Source organism: Ovis canadensis, chromosome 8, assembly GCF_042477335.2.
Source record: "Ovis canadensis isolate MfBH-ARS-UI-01 breed Bighorn chromosome 8, ARS-UI_OviCan_v2, whole genome shotgun sequence".
NCBI lineage: Eukaryota > Metazoa > Chordata > Mammalia > Artiodactyla > Bovidae > Ovis > Ovis canadensis.
The window spans coordinates 1,767,002-1,779,067 of record NC_091252.1 but is presented as its reverse complement, the minus strand read 5'-3'; positions in this window follow the sequence as shown (position 1 = coordinate 1,779,067).

The following is a 12,066-nucleotide window of genomic DNA, read 5'->3' as shown; positions in this document are numbered from 1 at the left end:
CCTCTCGAGTGGAGACGGGTATGTCGGGGAACTTCTGGAGTTGCAGCAAGGGTGTGAAGGACCCTTTGGAATTTCCAGTGGTTAGATGTGATTAGCCTCGAGAAGCCTCAGTGGAAATGGGCTTCATCTCGCCTGGGGGGCAAAATATCCTGGATTTTCTCGAGTTGCGGCAGGTGCTCTCGACTTACGACGGGGACCTCAGGGACCCGCTCTGGTGACCTCAGGAAAGGCCAGTCCCCATGCCAGTTCCACAGGGGCCTCTTGGGATTCCTCTCCCGTCGATGCCGGGGCCTAAGACCTTGTGTGGAGTCGGGGCCGGAACCTGAGGATTCCTCTCCAGTGCTGACATGGATCTTGGGGTACTTCTGGAGTCTCCCCAGGGGAGTCAGTCCTCGTCTCGAATGCGGGCATGCACTTGCGCTTTCCTCCAGAGCGGTAGCAGCAGTGTCACGCAGTCCGCCGCGTGGATCAAAGGATCTATGTTTTTCCCTCGAGTTTCGCACGAGGCTTTCCCACGAGGCTTTCCACTGGGCTGTCCCACGTGCACACGTGGTGGGACTCGATCCTAGGCTTGAACGTCAAGGCAGTGCAGGGAAAACAGGTTCCTCTGGAATGGACTGACACATCTGGGGGACTCTTGGAATGGTGGCACGACCCTGGAGTTCCTCTCGCCTTTCCTGTGGAGAGCCCCTCCTCTTGAGATGCGACGGGAACGCCGGGAATTCTTTCCCTACAAAACAGGGAAAGGATCCCTCATCTCGAGCTAGGAGGCGGAAACGGGGCTCCCCTGGATGTGTGCGGGACCCCACATGCTTCTTCTCGAGTGGAGACGGGTATGTCGGGGAACTTCTTGAGTTGCAGCAAGGGTGTGAATGACCCTTTGGAAGTTCCAGTGGTTAGATGTGATTGGCCTCGAGAAGCCTCAGCGGAAATGGGCCTCATCTCGCCTGGAGGGCAAAACCTCCTGGATTTTCTCGAGTTGCGGCAGGTGCTCTCGACTTACGACGGGGACCTCAGGGACCCGTTTTGGTGGCCTCAGGAAAGGCCAGTCCCCATGCGACTTCCTCGGGGGCCTCTCGGGATTCCTCTACCGTCGATGCCGGGGCCTAAGACCTTGTGTGGAGTCGGGGCTGGAACCTGAGGATTCCTCTCCAGTGCTGACATGGATCTTGGGGTACTTCTGGAGTCTCCCCAGGAGAGTCAGTCCTCATCTCGAATGCGGGCATGAACTAGCGCTTTCCTCCACAGCGGTAGCAGCAGTGTCACGCAGTCCGCTGCGTGGAGCAAAGGATCTATGGTTTTCCCTAAAGTCTTTCCCACGAGGCTTTCCCACGAGGCTTTCCCACAGGGCTGTCCCACGTGCACAAGTGGTGGGAGTCGATCCTCGGCTTGAACGTCAAGGCAGTGCAGGGAAAACAGGTTCCTCTGGAATGGACTCACACATCTGGGGGACTCTTGGAATGGTGGCACGACACTGGAGTTCCTCTCGCCTTTCCTGTGGAGAGCGCCTCCTCTTGAGATGCGACGGGAACGCCGGGAATTCTTTCCCTACGAAACAGGGAAAGGATCCCTCATCTCGAGCTTGGAGCCGGAAACGGGGCTCCCCTGGATGTGTGCGGGACACCACGTGCTTCCTCTCGAGTGGAGACGGGTATGTCGGGGAACTTCTTGAGTTGCAGCAAGGGTGTGAAGGACCCTTTGGAAGTTCCAGTGGTTAGATGTGATTGGCCTCGAGAAGCCTCAGCGGAAATGGGCCTCATCTCGCCTGGAGGGCAAAACCTCCTGGATTTTCTCGAGTTGCGGCAGGTGCTCTCGACTTACGACGGGGACCTCAGGGACTCGCTCTGGTGGCCTCAGGAAAGGCCAGTCCCCATGCGACTTCCTCGGGGGCCTCTCGGGATTCCTCTCCCGTCGATGCCGGGACCGAAGACCTTGTGAGGAGTCGGGGCGGGAACCTGAGGATTCCTCTCCAGTGCTGACATGGATCTTGGGGTAATTCTGTAGTCTCCCCAGGGGAGTCAGTCCTCGTCTGGAATGCGGGCATGCACTTGCGCTATCCTCCAGAGCGGTAGCAGCAGTGTCAAGCAGTCCGCCGCGTGCATCAAATGATCTATGGTTTTCCCTCGAGTCTTTTCCACGAGGCTTTCCCACGAGGCTTTCCCACAGGGCTGTCCCACGTGCACACGTGGTGGGATTCGATCCCCGGCTTCAACGTCAAGGCAGTGCAGGGAAAAAAGTTTCCTCTGGAATGGACTGACACATCTGGGGGACTCTTGGAATGGTGTCACGACGCTGGAGTTCCTCTCGCCTTTCCTGTGGAGAGCGCATCCTCTTGAGATGCGACGGCAACGCCGGGAATTCTTTCCCTAAGAAACACGGAAAGGATCCCTCATCTCGAGCTAGGAGGCGGAAACGGGGCTCCCCTGGATGTGTGCGGGACCCTCGTCCTTCCTCTCGAGTGGAGACGGGTATGTCGGGGAACTTCTAGAGTTGCAGCAAGGGTGTGAAGGACCCTTTGGAAGTTCCAGTTGTTAGATGTGATTAGCCTCGGGAAGCCTCAGCGGAAATGTGCCTCATCTCGCCTGGAGGGCAAAACCTCCTGGATTTTCTCGAGTTGCGGCAGGTGTTCTCGACTTACGACGGGGACCTCAGGGACCCGCTCTGGTGGCCTCAGGAAAGGCCAGTCCCCATGTGATTTCCTCGGGGGCCTCTCGGGATTCCTCTCCCGTCGTTGCCGGGGCCTAAGACCTTGTGTGGAGTCGGGGACGGAACGTGAGGATTCCTCTCCAGTGCTGACATGGATCTTGGGGTACTTCTGGAGTCTCCCCAGGGGAGTCAGTCCTCGTCTCGAATGCGGGCATGCACTTGCGCTTTCCTCCAGAGCGGTAGCAGCAGTGTCACGCAGTCCGCCGCGTGGATCAAAGGATCTATGGTTTTCCCTCGAGTCTTTTCCACGAGGCTTTCCCACGAGGCTTTCCCACAGGGCTGTCCCACGTGCACACGTGGTGGGATTCGATCCCCGGCTTCAACGTCAAGGCAGTGCAGGGAAAAAAGTTTCCTCTGGAATGGACTGACACATCTGGGGGACTCTTGGAATGGTGTCACGACGCTGGAGTTCCTCTCGCCTTTCCTGTGGAGAGCGCATCCTCTTGAGATGCGACGGCAACGCCGGGAATTCTTTCCCTAAGAAACACGGAAAGGATCCCTCATCTCGAGCTAGGAGGCGGAAACGGGGCTCCCCTGGATGTGTGCGGGACCCTCGTGCTTCCTCTCGAGTGTAGACGGGTATGTCGGGGAACTTCTGGAGTTGCAGCAAGGGTGTGAAGGACCCTTTGGAAGTTCCAGTTGTTAGATGTGATTAGCCTCGGGAAGCCTCAGCGGAAATGTGCCTCATCTCGCCTGGAGGGCAAAACCTCCTGGATTTTCTCGAGTTGCGGCAGGTGCTCTCGACTTACGACGGGGACCTCAGGGACCCGCTCTGGTGGCCTCAGGAAAGGCCAGTCCCCATGTGATTTCCTCGGGGGCCTCTCGGGATTCCTCTCCCGTCGTTGCCGGGGCCTAAGACCTTGTGTGGAGTCGGGGACGGAACGTGAGGATTCCTCTCCAGTGCTGACATGGATCTTGGGGTACTTCTGGAGTCTCCAAAGGGGAGTCAGTCCTCGTCTCGAATGCGGGCATGCACTTGCGCTTTCCTCCAGAGCGGTAGCAGCAGTGTCACGCAGTCCGCCGCGTGGATCAAAGGATCTATGGTTTTCCCTCAAGTCTTTCCCACGAGGCTTTCCCACGAGGCTTTCCCACAGGGCTGTCCCACGTGCACACGTGGTGGGAGTCGATCCTCGGCTTGAACGTCAAGGCAGTGCAGGGAAAACAGGTTCCTCTCGAATGGACTGACACATCTGGGGGACTCTGGGAATGGAGGCACGACCCTGGAGTTCCTCTCGCCTTTCCTGTGGAGAGCGCCTCCTCTTGAGATGCGACGGGAACGCCGGGAATTCTTTCCCTACGAAACAGGGAAAGGATCCCTCATCTCGAGCTGGGAGGCGAAACGTGGCTCCCCTGGATGTGTGCGGGACCCTCGTGCTTCCTCTCGAGTGGAGACGGGTATGTCGGGGAACTTCTGGAGTTGCAGCAAGGGTGTGAAGGACCCTTTGGAAGTTCCAGTGGTTAAATGTGATTGGCCTCGAGAAGCCTCAGCGGAAATGGGCCTCATCTCGCCTGGAGGGCAAAACCTCCTGGATTTTCTCGAGTTGCGGCAGGTGCTCTCGACTTACGACGGGGACCTCAGGGACCCGCTCTGGTGGCCTCAGGAAAGGCCAGTCCCCATGCGAGACCCTCGGGGGCCTCTCGGGATTCCTCTCCCGTCGATGCCGGGGCCTAAGACCTTGTGTGGAGTCGGGGCCGGAACCTGAGTATTCCTCTCCAGTGCTGACATGGATCTTGGGGTACTTCTGGAATTTCCCCAGGGGAGTCAGTCCTCGTCTCGAATGCGGGCATGCACTTGTGCTTTCCTCCACAGCGGTAGCAGCAGTGTCACGCAGTCCGCCGCGTGGATCAAAGGATCTATGGATTTCCCTCGAGTCTTTCCCACGAGGCTTTCCCACGAGGCTTTCCCACAGGGCTGTCCCACGTGCACACGTGGTGGGAGTCGATCCTCGGCTTGAACGTCAAGGCAGTGCAGGGAAAACAGGTTCCTCTGGAATGGACTGACACATCTGGGGGACTCTTGGAATGGTGTCACGACCCTGGAGTTCCTCTCGCCTTTCCTTTGGAGAGCGCCTCCTCTTGAGATGCGACGGGAACGCCGGGAATTCTTTCCCTACGAAACAGGGAAAGGATCCCTCATCTCGAGCTAGGAGGCGGAAACGGGGCTCCCCTGGATGTGTGCGGGACCCCACGTGCTTCCTCTCGAGTGGAGACGGGTATGTCGGGGAACTTCTTGAGTTGCAGCAAGGGTGTGAAGGACCCTTTGGAAGTTCCAGTGGTTAGATGTGATTGGCCTCGAGAAGCCTCAGCGGAAATGGGCCTCACCTCGCCTGGAGGGCAAAACCTCCTGGATTTTCTCGAGTTGCGGCAGGTGCTCTCGACTTACGACGGGGACCTCAGGGACCCGCTCTGGTGGCCTCAGGAAAGGCCAGTCCCCATGCGAGTTCCTCGGGGGCGTCTCGGGATTCCTCTCCCGTCGATTCCGGGGCCTAAGACCTTGTGTGGAGTCGGGGCCGGAACCTGAGGATTCCTCTCCAGTGCTGACATGGATCTTGGGGTACTTCTGGAGTCTCCCCAGGGGAGTCAGTCCTCGTCTCGAATGCGGGCATGCACTTGCGCTTTCCTCCAGAGCGGTAGCAGCAGTGTCACGCAGTCCGCCGCGTGGATCAAAGGATGTATGTTTTTCCCTAGAGCCTTTCCCACGAGGCTTTCCCACGAGGCTTTCCCACAGGGCTGTCCCACGTGCACACGTGGTGGGAGTCGATCCTCGGCTTGAACGTCAAGGCAGTGCAGGGAAAACAGGTTCCTCTGGAATGGACTGACACATCTGGGGGACTCTTGGAATGGTGGCACGACCCTGGAGTTCCTCTCGCCTTTCCTGTGGAGAGCGCCTCCTCTTGAGATGCGACGGGAACGCCGGGAATTCTTTCCCTACGAAACAGGGAAAGGATCCCTCATCTCGAGCTAGGAGGCGGAAACGGGGCTCCTCTGGATGTGTGCGGGACCCCACGTGCTTCCTCTCGAGTGGAGACGGGTATGTCGGGGAACTTCTTGAGTTGCAGCAAGGGTGTGAAGGACCCTTTGGAAGTTCCAGTGGTTAGACGTGATTAGCCTCGAGAAGCCTCAGCGGAAATGGGCCTCATCTCGCCTGGAGGGCAAAACCTCCTGGATTTTCTCGAGTTGCGGCAGGTGCTCTCGACTTACGACGGGGACCTCAGGGACCCGCTCTGGTGGCCTCAGGAAAGGCCAGTCGCCAGGCGAGTTCCTCGGGGGCCTCTAGGGATTGCTCTCCCGTCGATGCCGGGGCCTAAGACCTTGTGTGGAGTCTGGGCCGGAACCTGAGGATTCCTCTCCAGTGCTGACATGGATCTTGGGGTACTTCTGGAGTCTCCCCAGGGGAGTCAGTCCTCGTCTCGAATGCGGGCATGCACTTGCGCTTTCCTCCAGAGCGGTAGCAGCACTGTCACGCAGTCCGCCGCGTGGATCAAAGGATCTATGGTTTTCCCTCGAGTCTTTCCCACGAGGCTTTCCCACGAGGCTTTCCCACAGGGCTGTCCCACGTGCACACGTGGTGGGAGTCGATCCTCGGCTTGAACGTCAAGGCAGTGCAGGGAAAACAGGTTCCTCTGGAATGGACTGACACATCTGGGGGACTCTTGGAATGGTGGCACGACCCTGGAGTTCCTCTCGCCTTTCCTGTGGAGAGCGCCTCCTCTTGAGATGCGACGGGAACGCCGGGAATTCTTTCCCTACGAAACAGGGAAAGGATCCCTCATCTCGAGCTAGGAGGCGGAAACGGGGCTCCCCTGGATGTGTGCGGGACCCCACGTGCTTCCTCTCGAGTGGAGACGGGTATGTCGGGGAACTTCTTGAGTTGCAGCAAGGGTGTGAAGGACCCTTTGGAAGTTCCAGTGGTTAGATGTGATTGGCCTCGAGAAGCCTCAGCGGAAATGGGCCTCATCTCGCCTGGAGGGCAAAACCTCCTGGATTTTCTCGAGTTGCGGCAGGTGCTCTCGACTTACGACGGGGACCTCAGGGACCCGCTCTGGTGGCCTCAGGAAAGGCCAGTCCCCATGCGAGTTCCTCGGGGGCCTCTCGGGATTCCTCTCCCGTCGATGCCGGGGCCTAAAACCTTGTGTGGAGTCGGGGCCGGAACCTGAGGATTCCTCTCCAGTGCTGACATGGATCTTGGGGTACTTCTGGAGTCTCCCCAGGGGAGTCAGTCCTCGTCTCGAATGCGGGCATGCACTTGCGCTTTCCTCCAGAGCGGTAGCAGCACTGTCACGCAGTCCGCCGCGTGGATCAAAGGATCTATGGTTTTCCCTCGAGTCTTTCCCACGAGGCTTTCCCACGAGGCTTTCCCACAGGGCTCTCCCACGTGCACACGTGGTGGGAGTCGATCCTCGGTTTGAACGTCAAGGCAGTGCAGGGAAAACAGGTTCCTCTGAAATGGACTGACACATCTGGGGGACTCTTGGAATGGTGGCACGACCCTGGAGTTCCTCTCGCCTTTCCTGTGGAGAGCGCCTCCTCTTGAGATGCGACGGGAACGCCGGGAATTCTTTCCCTACGAAACAGGGAAAGGATCCCTCATCTCGAGCTAGGAGGCGGAAACGGGGTTCCCCTGGATGTGTGCGGGACACCACGTGCTTCCTCTCGAGTGGAGACGGGTATGTCGGGGAACTTCTTGAGTTGCAGCAAGGGTGTGAAGGACCCTTTGGAAGTTCCAGTGGTTAGATGTGATTGGCCTCGAGAAGCCTCAGCGGAAATGGGCCTCATCTCGCCTGGAGGGCAAAACCTCCTGGATTTTCTCGAGTTGCGGCAGGTGCTCTCGACTTACGACAGGGACCTCAGGGACCCGCTCTGGTGGCCTCAGGAAAGGCCAGTCCCCATGCGAGTTCCTCGGGGGCCTCTCGGGATTCCTCTCCCGTCGATGCCGGGGCCTAAAACCTTGTGTGGAGTCGGGGCCGGAACCTGAGGATTCCTCTCCAGTGCTGACATGGATCTTGGGGTACTTCTGGAGTCTCCCCAGGGGAGTCAGTCCTCGTCTCGAATGCGGGCATGCACTTGCGCTTTCCTCCAGAGCGGTAGCAGCAGTGTCACGCAGTCCGCCGCGTGGATCAAAGGATCTATGGTTTTCCCTCGAGTCTTTCCCACGAGGCTTTCCCACGAGGCTTTCCCACAGGGCTGTCCCACGTGCACACGTGGTGGGACTCGATCCTCGGCTTCAACGTCAAGGCAGTGCAGGGAAAACAGGTTCCTCTGGAATGGACTGACACATCTGGGGGACTCTTGGAATGGTGGCACGACCCTGGAGTTCCTCTCGCCTTTCCTGTGGAGAGCGCCTCCTCTTGAGATGCGACGGGAACGCCGGGAATTCTTTCCCTACGAAACAGGGAATGGATCCCTCATTTCGAGCTAGGAGGTGGAAACGGGGCTCCCCTGGATGTGTGCGGGACCCCACGTGCTTCCTCTCGAGTGCAGACGGGTATGTCGGGGACCTTCTTGAGTTGCAGCAAGGGTGTGAAGGACCCTTTGGAAGTTCCAGTGGTTAGATGTGATTGGCCTCGAGAAGCCTCAGCAGAAATGGGCCTCATCTCGCCTGGAGGGCAAAACCTCCTGGATTTTCTCGAGTTGCGGCAGGTGCTCTCGACTTACGACGGGGACCTCAGGGAACCGCTCTGGTGGCCTCAGGAAAGGCCCGTCCCCATGCGAGTTCCTCGGGGGCCTCTCGGGATTCCTCTCCCGTCGATGCCGGGGCCTAAGGCCTTGTATGGAGTCGGGGCCGGAACCTGAGGATTCCTCTCCAGTGCTGACATGGATCTTGGGGTACTTCTGGAGTCTCCCCAGGGGAGTCAGTCCTCGTCTCGAATGCGGGCATGCACTTGCGCTTTCCTCCAGAGCGGTAGCAGCAGTGTCACGCAGTCCGCCGCGTGGATCAAAGGATCTATGGTTTTCCCTCGAGTCTTTCCCACGAGGCTTTCCCACGAGGCTTTCCCACAGGGCTGTCCCACGTGCACACGTGGTGGGAGTCGATCCTCGGCTTGAACGTCAAGGCAGTGCAGGGAAAACAGGTTCCTCTGGAATGGACTGACACATCTGGGGGACTCTTGGAATGGTGGCACGACCCTGGAGTTCCTCTCGCCTTTCCTGTGGAGAGCGCCTCCTCTTGAGATGCGACGGGAACGCCGTGAATTCTTTCCCTACGAAACAGGGAAAGGATCCCTCATCTCGAGCTAGGAGGCGGAAACGGGGCTCCCCTGGATGTGTGCGGGACCCCACGTGCTTCCTCTCGAGTGGAGACGGGTATGTCGGGGAACTTCTTCAGTTGCAGCAATGGTGTGAAGGACCCTTTGGAAGTTCCAGTGGTTAGATGTGATTGGCCTCGAGAAGCCTCAGCGGAAATGGGCCTCATCTCGCCTGGAGGGCAAAACCTCCTGGATTTTCTCGAGTTGCGGCAGGTGCTCTCGACTTACGACGGGGACCTCAGGGAACCGCTCTGGTGGCCTCAGGAAAGGCCAGTCCCCATGCGAGTTCCTCGGGGGCCTCTCGGGATTGCTCTCCCGTCGATGCCGGGGCTTAAGACCTTGTGTGGAGTCGGGGCCGGAACCTGAGGATTCCTCTCCAGTGCTGACATGGATCTTGGGGTACTTCTGGAGTCTCCGCAGGGGAGTCAGTCCTCGTCTCGAATGCAGGCATGCACTTGCGCTTTCCTCCAGAGCGGTAGCAGCAGTGTCACGAAGTCCGCCGCGTGGATCAAAGGATCTATGGTTTTCCCTCGAGTCTTTCCCACGAGGCTTTCCCACGAGGCTTTCCCACAGGGCTGTCCCACGTGCACACGTGGTGGGAGTCGATCCTCGGCTTGAACGTCAAGGCAGTGCAGGGAAAACAGGTTCCTCTGGAATGGACTGACACATCTGGGGGATGTTTGGAATGGTGTCTTGACCCTGGAGCTCCTCTCGCCTTTCCTGTCGAGAGCGCCTCCTCTTGAGATGCGACGGGAACGCCGGGAATTCTTTCCCTACGAAACAGGGAACGGATCCCTCATCTCGAGCTAGGAGGCGGAAACGGGGCTCCCGGGAATGTGTGCGGGACCCTCGTGCTTCCTCTCGAGTGCAGACGGGTATGTCGGGGAACTTCTTGAGTTGCAGCAAGGGTGTGAAGGACCCTTTGGAAGTTCCAGTGGTTAGATGTGATTGGCCTCGAGAAGCCTCAGCGGAAATGGGCCTCATCTCGCCTGGAGGGCAAAACCTCCTGGATTTTCTCGAGTTGCGGCAAGTGCTCTCGACTTACGACGGGGACCTCAGGGACCCGCTCTGGTGGCCTCAGGAAAGGCCAGTCCCCATGCGAGTTCCTCGGGGGCCTCTCGGGATTCCTCTCCCGTCGATGCCGGGGCCTAAGACCTTGTGTGGAGTCGGGGCCGGAACCTGAGGATTCCTCTCCAGTGCTGACATTGATCTTGGGGTACTTCTGGAGTCTCCCCAGGGGAGTCAGTCCTCGTCTCGAATGCAGGCATGCACTTGCGCTTTCCTCCAGAGCGGTAGCAGCAGTGTCACCCAGTCCGCCGCGTGGATCATAGGATCTATGGTTTTCCCTCGAGTCTTTCCCACGAGGCTTTCCCACGAGGCTTTCCCACAGGGCTGTCCCACGTGCACACGTGGTGGGAGTCGATCCTCGGCTTGAACGTCAAGGCAGTGCAGGGAAAACAGGTTCCTCTGGAATGGACTGACACATCTGGGGGATTCTGGGAATGGAGGCACGACCCTGGAGTTTCTCTCGCCTTTCCTGTGGAGAGCGCCTCCTCTTGAGATGCGACGGGAACGCCGGGAATTCTTTCCCTACGAAACAGGGAACGGATCCCTCATCTCGAGCTAGGAGGCGAAACGTGGCTCCCCTGGATGTGTGCGGGACCCTCGTGCTTCCTCTCGAGTGGAGACGGGTATGTCGGGGAACTTCTGGAGTTGCAGCAAGGGTGTGAAAGACCCTTTGGAATTTCCAGTGGTTAGATGTGATTAGCCTCGAGAAGCCTCAGCGGAAATGGTCCTCATCTAGCCTGGAGGGCAAAACCTCCTGCATTTTCTCGAGTTGCGGCAGGTGCTCTCGACTTACGACGGAGACCTCAGGGACCCGCTCTGGTGGCCTCAGGAAAGGCCAGTCCCCATGCGAGTTCCTCGGGGGTCTCTCGGGATTCCTCTCCTTTCGATGCCGGGCCTAAGACTTTGTGTGGAGTCGGGGCCGGAACCTGAGGATTCCTCTCCAGTGCTGACATGGATCTTGGGGTATTTCTGGAGTCTCCCCAGGGGAGGCAGTCCTCGTCTCGAATGTGGGCATGCACTTGCGCTTTCCTCCAGAGCGGTAGCAGCAGTGTCACGCAGTCCGCCGCGTGGATCAAAGGATCTATGGTTTTCCCTCGAGTCTTTCCCACGAGGCTTTCCCACGAGGCTTTCCCACAGGGTTGTCCCACGTGCACACGTGCTGGGAGTCGATCCTCGGCTTGAACGTCAAGGCAGTGCAGGGAAAACAGGTTCCTCTGGAATGGACTGACACATCTGGGGGACTCTTGGAATGGTGGCACGACCCTGGAGTTCCTCTCGCCTTTCCTGTGGAGAGCGCCTCCTGTTGAGATGCGACGGGAACGCCGGGAATTCTTTCCCTACGAAACAGGGAAAGGATCCCTCATCTTGAGCTAGGAGGCGGAAACGGTGCTCCCCTGGATGTGTGTGGGACCCTCGTGCTTCCTCTTGAGTGGAGACGGGTATGTCGGGGAACTTCTTGAGTTGCAGCAAGGGTGTGAAGGACCCTTTGGAAGTTCCAGTGGTTACATGTGATTAGCCTCGAGAAGCCTCAGCGGAAATGGGCCTCATTTCGCCTGGAGGGCACAACCTCCTGGATTTTCTCGAGTTGCGGCAGGTGCTCTCGACTTACGACGGGGACCTCAGGGACCCGCTCTGGTGGCCTCAGGAAAGGCCAGTCCCCATGCGAGATCCTCGGGGGCCTCTCGGGATTCCTCTCCCGTCGATGCCGGGCCTAAGACCTTGTGTGGAGTCGGGGCCGGAACCTGAGGATTCCTCTCCAGTGCTGACATGGATCTTGGGGTATTTCTGGAGTCTCCCCAGGGGAGTCAGTCCTCGTCTCGAATGCGGGCATGCACTTGCGCTTTCCTCCAGAGCGGTAGCAGCAGTGTCACGCAGTCCGCCGCGTGGATCAAAGGATCTATGGTTTTCCCTCGAGTCTTTTCCACGAGGCTTTCCCGCGAGGCTTTCCCACAGGGCTGTCCCACGTGCACACGTGGTGGGATTCGATCCCCGGCTTCAACGTCAAGGCAGTGCAGGGAAAAATGTTTCCTCTGGAATGGACTGACAC